The 20645-nt window shown below is 45.5% G+C and overlaps 1 protein-coding gene across 3 annotated transcripts in view; it reads right to left on the bottom strand.

Moving 5' to 3' along the window:
• Nucleotides 1–634: 634 nt before the first annotated feature.
• The window catches only part of FZD3 (frizzled class receptor 3), a 136858-nt gene continuing 116847 nt past the window's right edge, over nt 635–20645 (bottom strand). The window contains exon 9 of one of the 3 annotated variants that reach the window (XR_007356033.2): nt 635–1301. The gene's annotated coding sequence lies outside the window, so the exon portion shown is untranslated. Of the gene's footprint in view, nt 1302–13546; nt 20177–20645 lie in introns of those variants that run through there. The other 2 variants (XR_012667526.1, XR_012667527.1) reach the window with 2 other exon arrangements.

Genomic DNA, 20645 nt, shown 5'->3' with positions numbered 1-20645 from the left:
GAAAGGTACATGATGCTTGCATCTTCAGGAACTCTGGTCTGTATGAACAACTGCAGGAAGGGACATACTTTCCAGACCAGAAAATAACCATTGGGGATGTTGAAATGCCTATAGTTATCCTTGGGGACCCAGCCTACCCCTTAATGTCCTGGCTCATGAAGCCGTACACAGGCAGCCTGGACAGTAGTCAGGAGCTGTTCAACTACGGGCTGAGCAAGTGCAGAATGGTGGTAGAATGTGCATTTGCACATTTAAAAGCGCGCTGATGCAGTTTACTGACTCTGTTCGACCTCAGCAAAACCAATATTCCCATTGTTACTACTGCTTGCTGTGTGCTCCACAATATCTGTGAGAGTAAGGGGGAGACATTTATGGTGAGGTGGGAAGTTGAGGCAAATCGCCTGGCCGCTGATTATGCGCAGCCAAACACCAGGGCAGTTAGAAGAGCACAGCAGGGCACGCTGCGCATCAGAGAAGCTTTGAAAACCAGTTTCATGACTGCCCAGGCCAGGTGTGACAGTTCTGTTTGTTTCTCCTTGATGAAAACCCACCCCCTTGGTTCACTCTACTTCCCTGTAAGCCAGCCGCCCTCCCCTCCCACCTTCAATCACTGCTTGCAGAGGCAATAAAGTCATTGTTGTTTCAAATTCATGCATTCTTTATTAATTCATCACACAAACAGGGGGATAACTGCCTAGGTAGCCCAGGGCATTGGGGGAGGAGGGAAGCGCCGGGTGGGTTGGGGGAGGAGAGGAAGAGGGAAAGACAAGGCCACACTGCACTTCAAAACTTATTGAATGCCAGCCTTCTGTTGCTTGGGCAATCCTCTGGGGTGGAGTGGTTGGGTGCTCGGAGGGCCCCCCCACGTTCTTGGGCATCTGGGTGAGGAGGCTATGGAACTTGGGGAGGAGGGCTGTTGGTCACACAGGGGTTGCAGTGGTGGTCTGTGCCTTTCCTGCACCTCAACCATACGCCAGAGCTGATCAGTTTGATCCTCCAGTAGCCTCAGCATTGCATCCGGCCTCCTTTCATCATGCTGCCGCCACCTTTCCTCTTGATCCTGCAACCTCTCCTGTTGCTCCAGCCATCTATCCTCTTGCACATCCCTCCTGTCCTCGCATTCATTTTGTGCTTTCCTGGACTCTGCCGTTGTCTGCCTCCACGCATTCTGCTGGGCTCTTTCAGTTTGGGTGGACTGCATGAGCTCAGAGAACATTTCATTGTGAGTGCATTTTTTTGCCTTCTTATCTGCGCTAGCCTCTGGGACAGAGATGCTTGTCACAGCGTTGAAACATTTGCAGCTGCAGGGGGGAAAAAAGGGAGTATAAAATTGAAAAAGACACATTGGCCATTTAAAAGGAGGGGCTGATGTTTTCGGGTTAACGTGCAGCACAAACCCAACTAAACCCCCAACACACCCAACTCTCTGGGATGATCGCTTCACCCCTCCCCGCACTGTGTGGCTAACAGCAGAGATGATTTCTTTTCAGCCACAGGCAAACAGTCCAGCAGGAACAGCCACCTCTGATGTCCCCTTAATAAAATTCCCCTATTTCAACCAGGTGACCATGAATGATATCACTCTCCTGAGGATAACACAGAGAGATAAAGAACGGATGTTGTTTGAATGCCAGCAAACACCGCCACCACATGCTGCCAGGCTTTCTTATGCAATGATTCCAGACTACATGCTATTGGCCTGTCATGGTAAAGTGTCCTACCATGGAGGACGCAATAAAGCTGTCCTCCCCAGAAACCTTTTGCAAAGGCTTTGGGAGTACCTCCAGGACAGCTTCATTGAGATGTCCCTGGAGGATTTCCACCCCTTCCCCAGACACGTTAACAGACTTTTCCAGTAGCTGTACTGGCTGTGAATGCATCCCAAGCCTTCAGGGCAAATTAATCATTAAACACACTTGCTTTTAAACCATGTATTATATTTACAAAGGTACACTCACCAGAGGAGCCTTCTCTGCCTTCAAGGTCTGGGAGCCCTGGTTGGAAGAGTTGGGAGCTGTCAAGGTTCCTCCCCCACTCTGAACTCTAGGGTACAGATGTGGGGACCTGCATGAAAACCTCCTAAAGCTTACTTTTACCAGCTTAAACTTAAAACTTCCCCAAGGTACAAATTAATTTTATCCTTTGTCCTTGGAATATCCACTGCCACCACCAAACTCTAACTGGGTTTACTGGGAAACGTAGTTTGGACACGTCTTTCCCCCAAAAATCCTCCCAACCCTTGCACCCCGCTTCCTGGGAAAGGTTTGGTAAAAATCCTCACCAATTTGCATAGTTGACCACAGACCCAAACCCTTGGATCTGAGAACAATGAAAAAGCATTCAGTTTTCTTACAAGAAGACTTTTAATAGAAATAGAAGTAAATAGAAGTAAAGGAATCACCCCTGTAAAATCAGGATGGTAGATACCTTACAGGGTAATTAGATTCAAAACATAGAGAATCCCTCTAGGCAAAACCTTAAGTTACAAAAAAGACACACAGACAGAAATAGTCATTCTATTCAGCACAATTCTTTTCTCAGCCATTTAAAGAAATCATAATCTAATGCATACCTAGCTAGATTACTTACTAAAAGTTCTAAGACTCCATTCCTGTTCTATCCCCGGCAAAAGCAGCATACCAACAGACACACAGACCCTTTGTTTTTCTCCCTCCTCCCAGCTTTTGAAAGTATCTTGTCTCCTCATTGGTCATTTTGGTCAGGTGCCAGCGAGGTTACCTTTAGCTTCTTAACCCTTTACAGGTGAGAGGATTTTTCCTCTGGCCAGGAGGGATTTTAAAGGGGCTTACCCTTCCCTTTATATTTATGACAGGAGGGTATTGGCTCCAGGTTGATAAACAGTTCCTGGCTGTTGGGGAGAATTGTTTCTCCGCTTGCCTGGTGTGCGCTATCTTCCTCGTCCCCAAAATCCTCATCCCTGTTGCGTGAGACTCCCTTGCAGGAGTCCACGTACAGGTGTGGGGTAGCTGTAGGGGCACCCCCTAGAATTGCATGCAGCTCATCATAGAAGTGGCATGCCTGGGGGCTCTGACCCCAAGCGGGCGTTTGCCTCTTGGGTTTTTTGGCAGGCTTGCCTGAGCTGCTTAAGTTTCATGCAGCACTGCTGCGGGTCCCTGTGATAGCCTCTGTCCTTCATGCCCTTGGAGATTTTTTCAAATATTTTGGCATTTTATCTTTTGGAACAGAGTTCTGATAGCACGGATTCTTCTCCCCATACAGTGATCAGATCCAGTACCTCCCGTTCAGTCCATGCGGGAGCTCTTTTGCAGTTCTGGGACTCCATGGTCATCTCTGCTGATGAGCTCTGCATGGTCATGCCACAGTGGCCAAACAGGAAATTAAATTCAAAAGTTTGCGGGGCTTTTCCTGTGTACCTGACCTGATCTGAATTGAGAGTTCTGTCCAGAGCGGTCACAATGGAGCACTGTGGGATTGCTCCTGGAGGCCAATACCGTTGAATTGCGTCCACACTAACCCAAATTCGACCCGGCGATGTCGATTTCAGCGCTAATCCCCTCATCGGGGAGTACAGAAATCCATTTTAAGAGCCCGTTAAGTCGACGAAAATGGCTTCGTTGTGTGGACAGGTGCAGGGTTAAATCGATCTAATGCTGCTAAATTTGACCTAAACTCATAGTGTAGACCAGGGCTAAGCAAGTTACTGACATTGAAAAGGGAACATCACTTTCAAAATGCACTAGATGGCGCTATTGTGCTGCATATTCCCTCTAAGAAAACACAAGCAATTTCTGTGTAAGCTTCAGAGTCACTTTCTCACCAACAGAAGTTGGTCTAATAAAAAGTATTCCCTCACCTGCCTCATCTCTCTAGCACTCCTTGTGGCATGTTGATTTCTGATGCAGCACAGTACTTAAGCACATGATTAAATCTCACTGACTTCACCCCTGTGCTTAAAATAAAAAATAGATCTAAATGCTTTGCTCAGTTAGGGCCTGTGTATCTCAGATCAGACATGAAACCTGCCTCTGCCATTCATCTGTGGCTAACATTAGCAGGAGTTGCTTCCTGTTTGCAGTGTGATGATGGGGATTTTATCCCTTGGGAATGAATGTTAATGACGTATGGCTGCAATTTAAGCTCTCACCAACCAGGTGAGGGTGTTTGAATTTTGGACTGGGTTTTTTCCTTGAACAAAGTATCCAAATAATAAATAATACTCAGTGATCAACATCTGTAAAGCCCTGCATGCTCACCTCTCCGTGAACGCAACTCCCTTCAGTTTAAGGGGGACCACTGGACTGGGAGCCAGCAGTGCCACTGGGTCAGGCTGTCTCTGTTTATGAACCGGATTGCAATTCTGTAGGTAATGTTGTAGGCCAGGCATTGTCTTGTCATTGAGGCTTTCCTACAAAGTTAGCATCTGTGCCTGTTATTTCTCTTTTTTTTCTTGAAAGAAAATCTGAAAAATTATCATCCCAAGGTATTGCTACAATAGGCAGAATGCCTTAAATCTGATTGCTCTCCTGGATAGACAAGGTTTCTTATTAAGGATTAGTAGCAGCTGCTTCTCAGCATAAGTTGTAGGGGAGTGGTTACTTGTAGTTCGTAATGCTCAGCACTTACATAGTAATTTACATCTTCAAAGAGCCTTACAAAAAAACACTAATTAATCCTCACTACACCTCAGTGAGGTAGGTCAGGATTCTCATCCCCATCTTAAAGATAGGGAAACTGAGGTAGAGAGGGATGAAGGCCAAACATTTCAGATCGAGTCTGCCTTTTTGATGCCTCACTTTTTGGCTTCCTGACTTGAGACAAATATAGGGGCCTGATTTTCGGTCACTGCTGAGCACATACCTTGTAAAAATGAGGATGCTAAGGAGTCTCAAATTGGACACCCAAAATCATTAGTCACTTTGGAAACCTCTGGCTGGAATGACTAACCCAAAGCTGTGCAGTGATTTGGGATTGTAAATGGGAATTTTCTTGCTTCCAGACCCGTTAAGACCACAGCCCTCTCTCCATCCATGAAAGGCATGACCAGGGGAAAGCAGCAATGGTGAGAATCATCAGGCTGGTCTGGCAGACCAGGGATCGTGGGGATGCAGAGTGCAGGCTCTAGGGATGGGGTGATGTAATATCAGCCATATCGTCCCAACAACATATTCTCAGATACTAATACAAAAATATCCAGCTTCCAGATATTTGTTCTGCCCTCCCTTAGTCTAAGAACATAAGAACGGCCATACTGGGTCAGACCAAAGGTCCATCTAGCTGGTGTCCTGTCTTCCGACAGCGGCCAGTGCCAGATGCCCCAGAGGGAATGAAAAGAACAGATAATCATCAAGGGATCCATCCCCTGTTGCCTACTCCCAGCTTCTGGCAAACAGAGGCTAGGGACACCATCCCTGCCCATCCTGGCTAATAGCCATTGATGGACCTATCCTCCATGAATTCATCTAGTTCTTTTTAGTCTGTGGGTGATAGCAGCTGGTCTAGAAGCACACGGGAGCAGCACTCTGCCTGCCTGGGGACAAAGTGATATTGTGGCTGGTAGCACCCAAGGACTCCCTAGTCCTCCAAGATCCTTGCATGCAACCAGCCTCCCAGTCCCATGAGGGGAAAGGGAACAGAAAATTGCCCTGGCAGCTTGCTCAGCCCCCTCCCCTGGCCTGTGTGTGGAGGGGAGGAAAAGCCCCTGCCTTGGCTGAAGATTCACAGAGTACCCAAGAAGCCATTTACAGTGCACTACAAGACCCGTTAGGGACACTGTGTGGCCCATGGCAGTGAGTCTAGGTTGACAGACTCAGGCTTGCACTACAGTGCTAAAAGTATCTGTGTGAACATGTGGGCTTGAGCTGGAGTTCGGCCTCGGACGCTCGCCCCCTTCCAGAGGCTTCAGAGCCTGAGCTCCAGCCTGAACCCCAACATCTACACAGCTGTGTTTAGCACCGTAGTGAGTATTGATCCAGGCTCTGAGACTTGCTACGCAGAGGCACCCTTGTTAGTCCTGCCAAACCCAGGGACTACTTCACATGGTCTTCAGCGCCATCCACAGACACTTTATCTATTAGAGGATTCATTGAACTGTCCTGCAACAGGGTAGCCTGGTCTGGCAGCCTGCAGTCATATAGGCCAAGGGAGGAAGTTGGTCTGATGTGGCTGAAATTCACATTTCCCAAATGCTTGGCTTGCTGTGAGGGACAGTCTGTCAGGTCCAAATGGGACAGTCCCTCCATTCCTAGGGTGTAGCACACTCACAGTGGCGGATTCAAATGCAGTGGGACCTGGATCCAATCCAACCAAAGCCCCACATCCCCCTACAAAAGTCATCACAAAACTCCTAGCTCCCTGCCTCTTCCCTCCAGACCCCCATTCTCCATCCCACCACTCTCTGTGGGAGGGCCTCTCTCCATTAATCCAAAATATGCCTTACAGTGAGAGACTCCAGGAGCTCGGTCAATGTAGCTTATCAAAGAGAAGGGTAAGGGGTGACTTGATCACAGTTTGTAAGTACCTATATAGGGACAGAAATGTGATAACAGAGGGCTGACAAACTAGAAAACAAAGGTATAACAGGATCCAGAGGCTGAAAGTTGAAGCTAGACAGAGTCAGACTAGAAGTAAGGAGCACATTTTCAACAGTAAGGATAATTTAATAACTGGAAGAAATTACCAAGGTTGATGGCAGATTCTCCATTGCTGGAAATGTTTTTAACTGAGACCGGATGTTTTTCTGAAAGATACGCTCTAGTTCAACCACTGCTCTTGGACTGGAAGCAGGAATGAATTCAGAGCAGTCCTACGGCCTGTGTTATGCAGGAGTTTCAGACTAGATGATCATAATGGTTCCTTCCGGTCTGCAAGTCTATGAATGAATCTAAGAAGTTTTGTGGCTCCCCATCCCAGCTCAAGGCCTAGATCCTGCCCTAGCCCACCCCAGTTTGCTCAGCTCCTGCGGGATTGGGAGAGCTTTGTATTGCTTCTGAGTAATGTCTTTTGAACAATCGGTGGAGCCTCTCTTTTACAGACCGGGGGAGGGATGAGCGGGGGGTATTCGATCTCAAGTACAATGGCCAGGGACAGGGCTGCCATGACGCAGTGTTAACTGTGGGGGGAGTCAAAGAGCTTGGAAATATAGGCATATTCCAGAGGGCCCATTAAAAACATCTTTGAAAACTCGTGGCGAACCGGGGAAGTCCCGGATGACTGGAAAAAGGCTAATGTAGTGCCAATCTTTAAAAAAGGGAAGAAGGAGGATCCTGGGAACTACAGGCCAGTCAGCCTCACTTCAGTCCCTGGAAAAATCATGGAGCAGGTCCTCAAAGAATCAATCCTGAAGCACTTGTATGAGAGGAAAGTGATCAGGAACAGCCAGCATGGATTCACCAAGGGAAGGTCATGCCTGACTAATCTAATCACCTTCTATGATGAGATTACTGGTTCTGTGGATGAAGGGAAAGCAGTGGATGTATTGTTTCTTGACTTTAGCAAAGCTTTTGACATGGTTTCCCACAGTATTCTTGTCAGCAAGTTAAGGAAGTATGGGCTGGATGAATGCACTACAAGGTGGGTAGAAAGCTGGCTAGATTGTCGGGCTCAACGGGTAGTTATCAATGGCTCCATGTCTAGTTGGCAGCCGGTATCAAGTGGAGTGCCCCAAGGGTCGGTCCTGGGGCCGGTTTTGTTCAATATCTTCATAAATGATCTGGAGGATGGTGTGGATTGCACTCTCAGCAAATTTGCGGATGATACTAAACTGGGAGGAGTGGTAGATACGCTGGAGGGGAGGGATAGGATACAGAAGGACCTAGACAAATTGGAGGATTGGGCCAAAAGAAATCTGATGAGGTTCAATAAGGATAAGTGCAGGGTCCTGCACTTAGGACGGAAGAACCCAATGCACAGCTACAGACTAGGGACCGAATGGCTAGGCAGCAGTTCTGCGGAAAAGGACCTAGGGGTGACAGTGGACGAGAAGCTGGATATGAGTCAGCAGTGTGCCCTTGTTGCCAAGAAGGCCAATGGCATTTTGGGATGTATAAGTAGGGGCATAGCGAGCAGATCGAGGGACGTGATCGTTCCCCTCTATTCGACATTGGTGAGGCCTCATCTGGAGTACTGTGTCCAGTTTTGGGCCCCACGCTTCAAGAAGGATGTGGATAAATTGGAGAGAGTCCAGCAAAGGGCAACAAAAATGATTAGGGGTCTGGAACACATGAGTTATGAGGAGAGGCTGAGGGAGCTGGGATTGTTTAGCCTGCAGAAGAGAAGAATGAGGGGGGATTTGATAGCTGCTTTCAACTACCTGAAAGGGGGTTCCAAAGAGGATGGCTCTAGACTGTTCTCAATGGTAGCAGATGACAGAACGAGGAGTAATGGTCTCAAGCTGCAGTGGGGGAGGTTTAGATTGGATATTAGGAAAAACTTTTTCACTAAGAGGGTGGTGAAACACTGGAATGCGTTACCTAGGGAGGTGGTAGAATCTTCTTCCTTAGAGGTTTTTAAGGTCAGGCTTGACAAAGCCCTGGCTGGGATGATTTAACTGGGAATTGGTCCTGCTTCGAGCAGGGGGTTGGACTAGATGACCTTCTGGGGTCCCTTCCAACCCTTATATTCTATGAACAGATACTTTGCACTCCTATCGTGCCTCTCAAAGGATCTCAAAGTGCTTTGCAAACAAGGAATTAAAGCTTTCAGTGCCCCTGGAAGGTAGGGAAGTATCATCAACCCCCATGTATAGAGGGGGATATAGGCACAGAGATCTGCACAAGACGATGCAATGACACAGCACCAGGCTGGCAAATAGAACTGGGGAATCCCAATTCTCAGGTCCCTACCTTAGCCATTAGGCAGCACTCCCTCTCTCTACAGTGCAACTCAGTGGTCAGTCAAGCTTGAAAATAGAAGCCCATTCCCCAAACACTTGTGAGATGATCAAGAAGGCAGTTTTGACTTGAAAATACAAAACAAAAGGGCAGAAGTCTGTAATAATCCATTTCCTTTCCTAAAAGAATTTAAAACAGTTCTGCCAGGGGAATTCCCATCTGTCAGCAGAAGACTGCTCTATGGAATGACATTTTAAAATCAGACACAAACATGCCCGAAGTTCCAGGGCCTGATCTAACTGCCGTTCAAGTCAATGGGACCTTTGAAGTTGACCAAGGTGAAAGGACTGAGACAGGATATACATGTAAGTCCTGTGGCTCGAAGCTCTAGAGAGTAAGGAGCTCTCTGTCCCTATCTATTGGGGAACAGGAGAAGAATCGCCACAGAACTGCTTCACATACATAAGGTTTGTGTCCAGAATTCCTGCAGTGACATTCTGGGAGTCACCATAACTCCAAAAAGAACGAGGAGTACTTGCGGCACCTTAGAGACTAACAAATTTATTAAATTAAATTATATAAATTTGTTAGTCTCTAAGGTGCCACAAGTACTCCTCATTCTTTTTGCTGACACAGACTAACCCGGCTACCACTCTGAAACATAACTCCAAATTAACTCAGAATTGGTTGGGTGGTGGAAGTGAAGCAGGAGAAGAAAAGGGCTCCTATCTGATGGCAAGCATTCTGTTCAAGGGTTGTGTTCTAGTTGTTGGCAAAGTAGGTTTTTCTGGGTGAGGCTCATCTGTTGCACACCAGCTGTGCTGACCCTTGCAATTTCCCCACATACAGGAAACGTAACTGCATAATTTGTGGTAATGGGGGAACGTGTTCAGACTTTGCCCTGGTTTGGGGAGCGGTGTGGTCTAGGGGGTAGAACCCTAGACTGGGATTCAGGCGCCCTGGTTTTATTCCCAGTTTGGCGACTCTCCAGCTCAGTGACCTTGAGGAAGTCACTTACTTTCCCAGTGCCTCAGTTTCCTGTAAAATGGGGATAATGATGCTTACTGTGACCCGGGATGCCTAGGGTAGCTCTCACTGGAAATGCAAAAGTCAGGGCAGGCTAGAAAGAGGAAAGCAGACTCTCCCAAACTGGAGATTAACACTGTAGTTAGATTCACCAACCAGTCACAAACTGTGCTCCTGATCTCCCACACTGGTTATCAAGAAGCTGAAAAAAGGAATCACAGAGCCCCCTTTATTGCATTCCAGTTCTCTGGCTCCCAATCAGTACATGGGTTCAATAAAGTGAGAAGCTATTTACAACTCTGCTCACTACGTATTCTTCTAACCCCAAAGGGTCAGCCATGTTACCAGGTCAATATTAGTTTGGCTCTTACACAAAAATACCATGCTACCAACCAGTCGTTTATTATCTAAAACTAAAGGTTTTGAAAAGAAAAAAAGAAAAAGAAAAGGACGAGAGTTGTGAACTGATCAAAGCAGTCAGATACATACATAAGACTTCAGAATCCATATATCAGGTTCTTAGCAGCATTGGTGAGTTTCCTGGCTTGGAAGTCCCTCTGGAACACATCCACAGCTTGGATGGGTCATTCAGTCCTTTGTTCAGTGCTTCCGTTTGTAGACAAGTTGCTCCAGAGGTAGGAAGCAGGATTGACGACAAAATGGAGAAGATGCAGCTGCCTTTTTATATCCTTTGTCATGTGGCTGGTACTGCCTTTGTCCTAAATAAAAACTCAGAGCACATGGACATGGAAAAGCAGACTCCTCTGTCCACAGGCATGTCCCTACATGTCCTGTTGACTCATTGGTATCACCCCCGCCTTTTCTCAATGGGTTCATTGTATAGCTCATTGCTTTTGATAGGCCATCAGGCAAGCTGGATAGTGCTGATGCCAATCTGTCTGGGGGTGCCACCCAGAAACACAGGACAAGTTTGATATACAGGTATACCACACATTTATAACTCACAATACAAAGATGATACATACATATAAATGTGATGACCATATTTAGCTAATTATAACTTTTTCCCACGAATACTGTACATGGCAGATCTGGCAAGATTTATTGCCATTTTAGAATATTGGTTTCAATATCATAAAAAGTCTCACACATTCCATACAGTGTCACCTCTTGTGAAACACACTGACATTTGCTGAAGAAAAGCACTGTGTAAAAGATAGGTGCTGTTACTGAGGACCCTGTGCGATTGGGAGGATGCTTTGATGGGGATGCAGAGATAATTTCTTAAAAGGATGCAACCCAGACGGTTGTTTGCTGCAGCAGCACACCTGAGTGAACTCCGGTGAGGCCCCTCTTGAAATCACGATAGCTGGGTTAGGTGGTGAAGCCTCAGAACAGGACCAGGCAGTGTTTTGAAGGGACTGGGGCCAGCTCTGCCTGAGTGCACCTCAGGACTCTGGGATTTTGCTACCCAATTACACCAAACCATGAGTGGGGGTTAGTAGGTGGGGAAGGGGAAAGCGATGTGATAGAGGGATATCTGGCAGCTGGAGAACTGAGTTAATGGACTATGGCCAAAGTTACTGCAGGGGAGTGTTTTGTTTATCATTCATACAGATGGCATTGTGGCATCTGCCCAAATTGATGCTGGGTTCTTTTCTCCTAATAGTTTTCCTTGTTTCATACAGACAGTGCTTGCAAGCGGGGAAGCACTGTCCATTCCTGGCATCCAAGGAAGGTACTTAGTGACCCCAGAAATGCTGGGTAGGCGCTCACACTGACAAAAGGGTTACATGTAGTAGAACTAGTTTAACACCAGTCCCTTTTGCTTTATCCATAATGGATACAGTGGGGTTGATAGGATGGAAGGTATGACTCAAGGCCTTGCACCCGAGTCAAAATTAGTCTGTTTTATTTAAAGAACAAGTTTTCAGTCCTCCCATTCCTCCCTCCCCTCCCCCAATGCTGTAGTCATGAAATCTTTGGTTGCATTTCTTAATCTTGGATTATCCTATGCCTCTGCACTTCAGATTACTGCTCAGAGCCCAAGGAGATGGCTTAATGGCCTAAGCCTTAGAATGAAATGCCTCTGGGTAGACTCCCTGGAACGACGGCTTTGAGTCTGGGCAGGGTCAACTCAGCCTTTCATCTTCCTCACAGCAAAGTTCTGTGCAGTTTAGCAAGTGTTGGGTCTCTCAAAGGAGACCTTAAAAAACATGTTCCTATCTGCTCATGCCCTCTACTATCATAGAATGCTGATCAGACCATTATACAGTAATATCAAAGTGACCTAGCACTCGTGAGGAGCCAAGTAGGGTGGAATAGAAGGGACACATTGCTACATACCTGGGAGGAAGGATGTTTTTGTGGCTGAAGCATTGGACTGGAAGTCAGGATACGTGACTTCTATTCCCAGTTCCGACACCACCCTGGCTCTCTGTTTCCTCATATACAGAATAGGGATAATTCATATTTATATTAAAGTAGTGCCTGGATCAGTTAGGATCAGGGTCGCATTGTGCCAGGTGCTGTACAAACACATATGGTTCTTGTCCTGAAGGATTTAATACCCTCCCTACTTGGTGTTGTGTGTTTGCTTAATTTAATTTGTGCTTACAAAAGCCTTTGAGATTCTCAAATGGAGCCTGTTGTTAAAATGTAACTTACTAACTAGCACTGCCCAGTGCTTGAAGGAGGCAAATAGAGTTTGAATCAGAAAAGCAATTCGTCCTGCACATGTCATGCCGTCCCCCTTTTTATTTCCTTTCTTGGAGGGTGGTGAGGGCAAATTAAATACAAAAAACCGAAGTTAATATAGAAGAGTCAAGAAGCTGGCGTTCCAATGGTTAACTCAGACGCAGTGCACCGATGTAGCATTTTCCTTTCTATTCCTGTTATCCTAACTGAGGCCATGAGCCTGCAATCAGATCCACTCTAGCGGCCCCACTGAGGCTCCAGGAGTGGTGGGGTCCATTGGCAGGATTTAAGTTAGTGTTACCAAGTCTGCTTCTACCATAACACACACAGGATGTGCCATGGAGCTGGGTAAATGTTTCTGTAGAAACTGTAACATTGGAATTTACTTACTTCAGAATGCTTATTTCCTTGGCCCTACTGTTGCATGAATGTCCATGTCAAGGTTCCTCCCCCACTCTGAACTCTAGGGTACAGATGTGGGGACCTGCATGAAAAACCTCCTAAGCTTATCTTTACCAGCTTAGGTCAAAACTTCCCCAAGGTACAAAATATTCCACCCGTTGTCCTTGGACTGGCCGCTACCACCACCAAACTAATACTGGTTACTGGGGAAGAGCTGTTTGGACGCGTCTTTCCCCCCAAAATACTTCCCAAAACCTTGCACCCCACTTCCTGGACAAGGTTTGGTAAAAAGCCTCACCAATTTGCCTAGGTGACTACAGACCCAGACCCTTGGATCTTAAGAACAATGAACAATCCTCCCAACACTTGCACCCCCCCTTTCCTGGGAAATGCTGGATAAAAAGCCTCACCAATTTGCATAGGTGACCACAGACCCAAACCCTTGGATCTGAGAACAATGAAAAAGCATTCAGTTTTCTTACAAGAAGACTTTTAATAAAAATAGAAGTAAATAGAAATAAAGAAATCCCCCCTGTAAAATCAGGATGGTAGATATCTTACAGGGTAATTAGATTCAAAAACATAGAGAACCCCTCTAGGCAAAACCTTAAGTTACAAAAAAGATACACAGACAGAAATAGTTATTCTATTCAGCACAGTTCTTTTCTCAGCCATTTAAAGAAATCATAATCTAACACATACCTAGCTAGATTACTTACTAAAAGTTCTAAGACTCCATTCCTGGTCTATCCCCGGCAGAAACCAGCATATAGACAGACTCACAGACCCTTTGTTTCTCTCCCTCCTCCCAGCTTTTGAAAGTATCTTGTCTCCTCATTGGTCATTTTGGTCAGGTGCCAGTGAGGTTACCTTTAGCTTCTTAACCCTTTACAGGTGAGAGGAGCTTTCCCCTGACCAGGAGGGATTTCAAAGGGGTTTACCCTTCCCTTTATATTTATGACAGTCCATTTTAACCATTTCCAGAATAACAGGTTGTAAAGGGCACCATGGGTCCTGCAGACCGTGTCCTAGAACAGAGCAAGATATTATTTATCTGGGAACTCCCACAGCAGCTGATGAGAGATAGTCACATGCTTGAAAAGCAAATGTGGTCTTCTGGTTTGTGTCTAATGTTTTTTTCTGCATGTGTTTTTTGTGTGCCTGGCTGACCAGTGAATACTCCCAGGACAGAATCAGTGCTAATGTGACACCTGTTAATCACTAAAATCTCATCAACTCCTGGTTTCTTTACTGCTAATCTATCACAGTTCAACAGGCTGCCTGAGCAAAAATGTCACTTCAATTACGGTTGTTTCGCTTCACCCGGCTCATACACTAATAGAGTTTGGCAGGATTAATTAATTTTGCTCTACAATTAAAGGAGATCTAAGACAAACCTTAACTCTTCGTTCACCAAACCGCATCCAATCAATCACACAAGGCTGCTTGCTGCTGGAGTTTAACAGTTGTGAGGAGTGTTTTGTTGGGCTGTCCAACAGATCAGATCCCCCTAAGAGAGCTCGACAGTCCTTTCTGGAGACAGGGCTCTTTGAAGATGTATTTAAAAGGACACAGTCTAGATAGAATGAGATTAAAAATAATATGGCTTTGTCTCAGCTACAGTCAGTGTAAATTGCCAGTCCCGGAGCATACTATTCAATCACGGGTATGGGGACTGTGATGTATTGGAACAGGTCCCTTTCCATCACTAATGTCTACTTCCTAATTCTTTTAGATGTTTATGGAAGTGTCTCATATTCTGTGATAGCTCCTGCAAAAGGAGACTGGAAAAGTAAATCTTTCCCATGTCGTCCCATTAAGGGGTTGGACTGGCTTGCTGTAGATCCCACCCCCAAATGGGACAGACCCTCTCTTTAAAAGCAATAGTGAACCCCCCAAACTCATTGCACATGGCCTAAGAAGGGAAAAGGCTCTATACCTCATGAAGCGGCCAGTCCTCCACTTGTTTCTCTTGTTTAAAGAACAGATGGCATGTGAATGACAAAACACAAAGCTCTAACAGAAGGTTAGGAACTATTAGGAAAGGGATAGATAACAGTAAATATCACAATGCCACTATAGGAGTCTGTGGTGTCCCCAGACCTTGAATACTGCGTCCAGTTCTGGTTGCCCCATCTCAAAAAGGATATGGTGGAGTGGAAAATGTTTAGAGAATGGCAACAAAGATGATCAAGGGTATAGAACAGCTTCCGTACGAGGAGAGATTTAAAAGACTGGGACTGTCCAGATTAGAAAAGTGGCTACTAAGGGGCAGTTGATAGAGGTCTATAAAATCATGACAGATATGTGTGTGTGGGGGGGTGGGGAGGTGGGGGGAGGGGGGAAGGAAGTGTGTTATTTACCCTTTCCCACAATATAAAACCCAGAAGCCACGCAATGAAATTAATAGGCAGCAGGTTTAATACAAACAAGATGAAGTACTTTTTCCACACAATGCACAATTAACCTGTGCAACTTGTTGCCATGGGATGTTGCAATGGCCAAAAGTATAACAGGGTTCAAGAAAATAACTAAGTACGTTCATGGAGGAGAGAGCCATCAGTGACCATTTGCCAAGACCATCAGCACTGCAACCCTATGCTTGGGGCCGCCCTGAACCTCTGATTGCCAGAAACTGGGTGAGGAAGACTGGGTAGCATAGGCGCTGACTCCATGTGTGCTCCAGGGTTTAGGCACCCATGGAAAAAAAAAACAATGGGTGCTCAGCACCCACCAGCCACAGCTGTTTGGCAGGGATGCCGATCAGCTGTTTCGTGGCTGGCAGGAGACGCTCAGGGGAGGGTGGAGAGCAGCAAGTTGGGAGTGGGCAAGGGCCTTGGGGGAGGAGCACCCACAGGGAAAAACAGAAGTGCCTGGGCTGGGTAGATCACTCTAACTGCCCTGTTCTGTACACACACACACACACCCCTGAAGCTCTGGTACTGACCACTGACAGAGACAGGCTACTGGCTAGATGGAGCATTGGTGTGATCCAGCATGGCAGTTCTTAGGTTCTCTTTCATCACCCTTATTCACAAATGAAGAAGTTATGAAAGCAAGAGCAGTGTGACATGAGAGCTACATTTTCAGACACTTTCAAAAGAAATAAGAAGCCAAGTTATTTTTGTCTAATCCCATTTTCTATAAACCAGATGGATGTTTTATGTATTTTGGCTCAACGAGCTCTGACTGCAATGTTTCTAAAGACCAGATTTGAGGATTCTGAAAGCACTGGAAGAATTTTTAAAAATTATGCCAGGGCTCGTTATTTCTGATAGCTTCCAGGTGGGATCTCTGTCTGGATTATTTTGCAATTCAGGGCCTTAAGGGATTTTTAAGCACTCTTTTGAAAAGACAGAAGCTGATTGCAGTACAAGTGTGCCAATGCGATTAGGAGAGAGAGCAAATAATATAATTGTGTCAAACAAAATAGCTTAAAAAGCCTACCAGAGAGAAAACAAAGAATGCTTTTTGTATTCCAAGACAAAACACTTCAAAATAGTTAAGATTCTAAGCACCAAATAGCTAAGAATTTACTCTGAAGAGTGATTCTCCCCAAAAAATAAAATAGCACAGTGGGGTTCCATATTCATTTTTCTCTGATTCCAGCTCAAATTTACTCAGATTACATGCAAAGATTTTTTTCTAGCTGCCACCCACCTCTCTTACATTTGAAAGTCAAACTGGATTATTTCTGGGTCATAATCCTTCTCCAGGAATAAAGCCATTTAGGCTTAATTTCTGTGCTCAGTAACACCTGTGTAACCCCCAGTATTACTAACCCCAAGCATTAGGAAAATCAAGAGTCAGGCAGCCAAAAACCATGAGATTGGCTTAAAAATCAGGGGATTAAAAAAAAAAGTGTTGTGGTTTTTCTGTGTTCTGGTTTTTAGAGCTTTTACTGGACACTTGGGTCTCATTTTTCATCTTCTTTGCAACCATAAGGGCTAAATATTTTTTAAATTTTAATGAAAGCTGAGATTCTCAGGTAAGTACATGGCTTCAGGAGCTGTGGCTATAAGAAAAACACCAACTATTGCAACCCACGCAATAAAATAACAGCTTACAACACTAAACCCCTTTGTCCTTATTGAGGTTACTCAGGTGTAATTGTAGATAGAATTTAGGCCTGAAATCAGAACGTACTGAATAATACTGTTGTTGCGTGAGACGGGATAGAATCCAGCTCACTCTTCTGTAGCTGCCTTGGCTCAGGAGAGCTGACAAGTCAAAAGTATCAAATGGTTACTTTTTACAGGTATGCCAATAGACAGGACTCTGAAAGTCAGCTGTTGAGAAAGGTGGCACCATTTTTACATAGTCACTTTTCTGATCAAAGCCGTACTTTGAAGGGAAAAAACTCTTAATATAGAACATTGCCAAATGGGCTGACATTTTCTTCCCAACATACTATGACACGATGGCCTATTTTTGTATTTTTTGAAGAGAGCATTCTAAAAACCACAATCTTAGACCATTATGATCTTTTCACCTTTTCTAGGTCTGGCTCTATCCAGCTGTCCAGGCTCCCAAGCTCACAAATGTACGGGCCAACCAATTAACTTCACTGAAACACTTATGTCAACAGATATGTGGGGATGCTTTTAAATGCGCCAGATGGTTTTAGGAAAAATGATGAACGAGATTCAATAACTGGGGAGTGTGAAGGAAAGGCCCTGGCAGAAAGTGCAAACTGCAAAGTGAAACTGTGGGAGGGGAGATACCAGCTTCTCTTTGATGAGTTGAACATGAAGATTGCATTCCATAATGGAGGGGTGTAGGCCAGTGTTTGAGAATAAAAACATTACTGTTGGGGCAGGCTTTGATAGTGGGATGTGGGTATATGGAACAGCTGGCACATATGCACAGACACAAACTGCATTAAGATCAGCCTTAACCACAAATCAAATACTATAATAGAAGACAAACAGAAAAGTAACAAGCAACAGACTAGAATGGTTACTTACTCTACAGTAACTGTGGTTCTTCCAGATATGCTGGCTACACAGATTCTACTCAATGTGCACATGCCCCATGCACACAAGATCAGAGTCTTTTGAGCAGAAGTGTCCATTGGGGCTGTGCCTACACCCGAAGTGCCCGGCTCCCTTTCCCCCTTCACCTGAAGGCATAAAGGGTGTAGTGAGCCCAACAGTGTCTCAGTTCCATTGGCAGTACAGATTTCCCTAGGAGTAGGACTCTGCAGTAGTGGGGAAGGAGGATGGGACATGAAATTTGTGTGGACAACACATCTTGAAGAACCACAGTTAGCTACTGCAGGGTTAGTAACTATTCTTTCTTCTGCGAGTGCTTGTCCACACAGATTGGGGACTAACAAGCAGTTATCTAGTTGTTTGGAGGTGGGTAACAGGAGTCCTACTTAAATAATCATAGCAGGACAAATCTGCTCCCAATCTGCAAGCCTCTAGTAAGGACTAGTGTCTTGTAAATATGCTGATCAAACTCCACTTAGCAACTCTACACATTTCAGCTGTAGGGATATTCCCCAACCATTCAGCAAAGGCTGCTTGAGTTCTCGTGGACTGAGCTCTAATATGGTTAGGTGTCTCTACGCTGGCTAACTCATAACATGTCCTTTTACAGCTGAAGATCCACTTGGATAACCTCTATGACCCTTAACTCTATCAGAAAAGGTTACATGTAGTCTTTCAGGTTAAAGAGCCATGAATCAGTCCTGAGGATCTAAGACTTGAGTCGTCTTCCTGAATTTGAAACGGTGGATGAAGGGGTTGAGACATGGAAGGTCCAGGGTAGGCCACCAACTCTTTCTTCTTTGGGATCAGAAAATGGGAATAAAGCCTCCTGTTCCTGAACTGTACGGGTACCTCCTCCACTGCTCCAAGTTGTAATGAACTCTTGTGAGAAGGGTCCCTGAAAAGGGAGCGGGAAAGGATTGAAACAGAATGAGATACCTAGGGTTTCCAATCTCCAGGACCTGCTGGACCTTAGTAATCTCAGCCCAAGCAACTTGAAAATTAAAAAAAGCAGTTGTCAAAGGCAGCTGTCAAAGGGGAGTATAGAATAAAAAAAAGATCCTTTGGACTGATAGGACATTGGAATCAAACAGGCTGCCTGGTGGAAGCCCCAGGAGGCAGAAGGCTGTGTCAGGTGGTATCTCTCTTCCTCAGTGGCTCTGAGGTCCTCCGTGGCTGACTGTAAAATTGGATAAAGTGCCGTCTAAAGGATGATTGTTGGTATGGCTGCTTCCTCCTTGGTGTCAAGACAGAATATCAGAGACTGCAGTCATCCTCAAGTATTTTAGAGTGTGGAAGGTTTCATTTGATCTGTTGCTGAACAGTTCACTGCCCTCAAACAGGAGGTCCATGATTGTTTCCTGGACCTCATGGGTATTCTGGAGGACTGAAACCATGACAATCTTCCTCATCACTGTTTGCAGTGGCCACTGTGCTCAGCACAGCCTACAGAGAAGTACAGGCAGTCAGTTGTCCCTCTGAGATGATCTATTTCAAATCTGGGTGCTCTTAGGAATCACATTTTGAGAGAAGGGCATCATAGTCAGCCACCCCCCTTTGGAGGCTCGCTGATGAATATAACCTTGCAGATGAAGAGGTCCAATTTTGGGGGTCCTTTTCTCTCTTGAGAAGTCCCTGCTGCTTTGATCTCTCTGGTACTGCTGCCACTACAAGAGGCAGGTGTAGGATGGAATTAGGCCAGGTCTACACTACAGACCTGTATCAGTATAATTATGTCACTTAGGGGTGTGAAATATCCACACCTGTGTAGACATCGCTATGTCAATGGGAGAGCTTCTGCTGTTGACATAATCCACCTCCCCAAGAGGCAGTAGATAACTATGCCAATGGCTGTTGGCATAGTAGTGTCTTCCTAAAGCGCAACAGTGGCTGTACATGAAGACAAGCCCTTAGAAATATTTATATCTTTAGCAGGGATCTGGTACCACCTGTCAGCTCTTTTTGACCTTGCAGGATGGATGCAGGGGTATGACAAGTAGTTCTTGTGGGCTCCACGAGATCTTTAAAGGGCATGGTCCCTGGTGATGAAAGATGGAAAAAGTCCAATCATTTGTGCTGCTTCTCTTGAACTACTTCCAGGGGTATGTCTAAGGTTTCTGCTATGTGTTTCATCAGGTACCAGAATACCTTAAACTCACCAATTGAGGCCAATATGGGTGGATTCACAGCCTTGTCAGGGGCAGAACAGAAGATGCAGCAGGGATTGGATGCTCCTCTCCTGGTAGCTGATGTTCTTCCTCACTCTCCTCCTCCTGCATCAAGTAGCTGTGGATGAAGAGGAGGTTACTTAACTGTAAAACTGGAGATTCTTGGAGATGTGTGGTCCTTATCTGTATTCCACTGAGGGTTTACACATGCGTCCAGAGCCAGAGATTTTTCAAGTAGAATCATAGAATCATAGAATATAAGGGTTGGAAGGGACCCCAGAAGGTCATCTAGTCCAACCCCCTGCTCGAAGCAGGACCAATTCCCAGTTAAATCATCCCAGTCAGGGCTTTGTCAAGCCTGACCTTAAAAACCTCTAAGGAAGGAGATTCTACCACCTCCCTAGGTAACGCATTCCAGTGTTTCACCACCCTCTTAGTGAAAAAGTTTTTCCTAATATCCAATCTAAACCTCCCCCACTGCAACTTGAGACCATTACTCCTCGTTCTGTCATCTGATACCATTGAGAACAGTCTAGAGCCATCCTCTTTGGAACCCCCTTTCAGGTAGTTGAAAGCAGCTATCAAAT

Source organism: Caretta caretta, chromosome 3 (genome assembly GCF_965140235.1).
Source record: "Caretta caretta isolate rCarCar2 chromosome 3, rCarCar1.hap1, whole genome shotgun sequence".
NCBI classification, from domain to species: domain Eukaryota; kingdom Metazoa; phylum Chordata; order Testudines; family Cheloniidae; genus Caretta; species Caretta caretta.
Note: the sequence above shows the minus strand (reverse complement) of the source record. Positions and strands in the feature narration are given on the sequence as shown.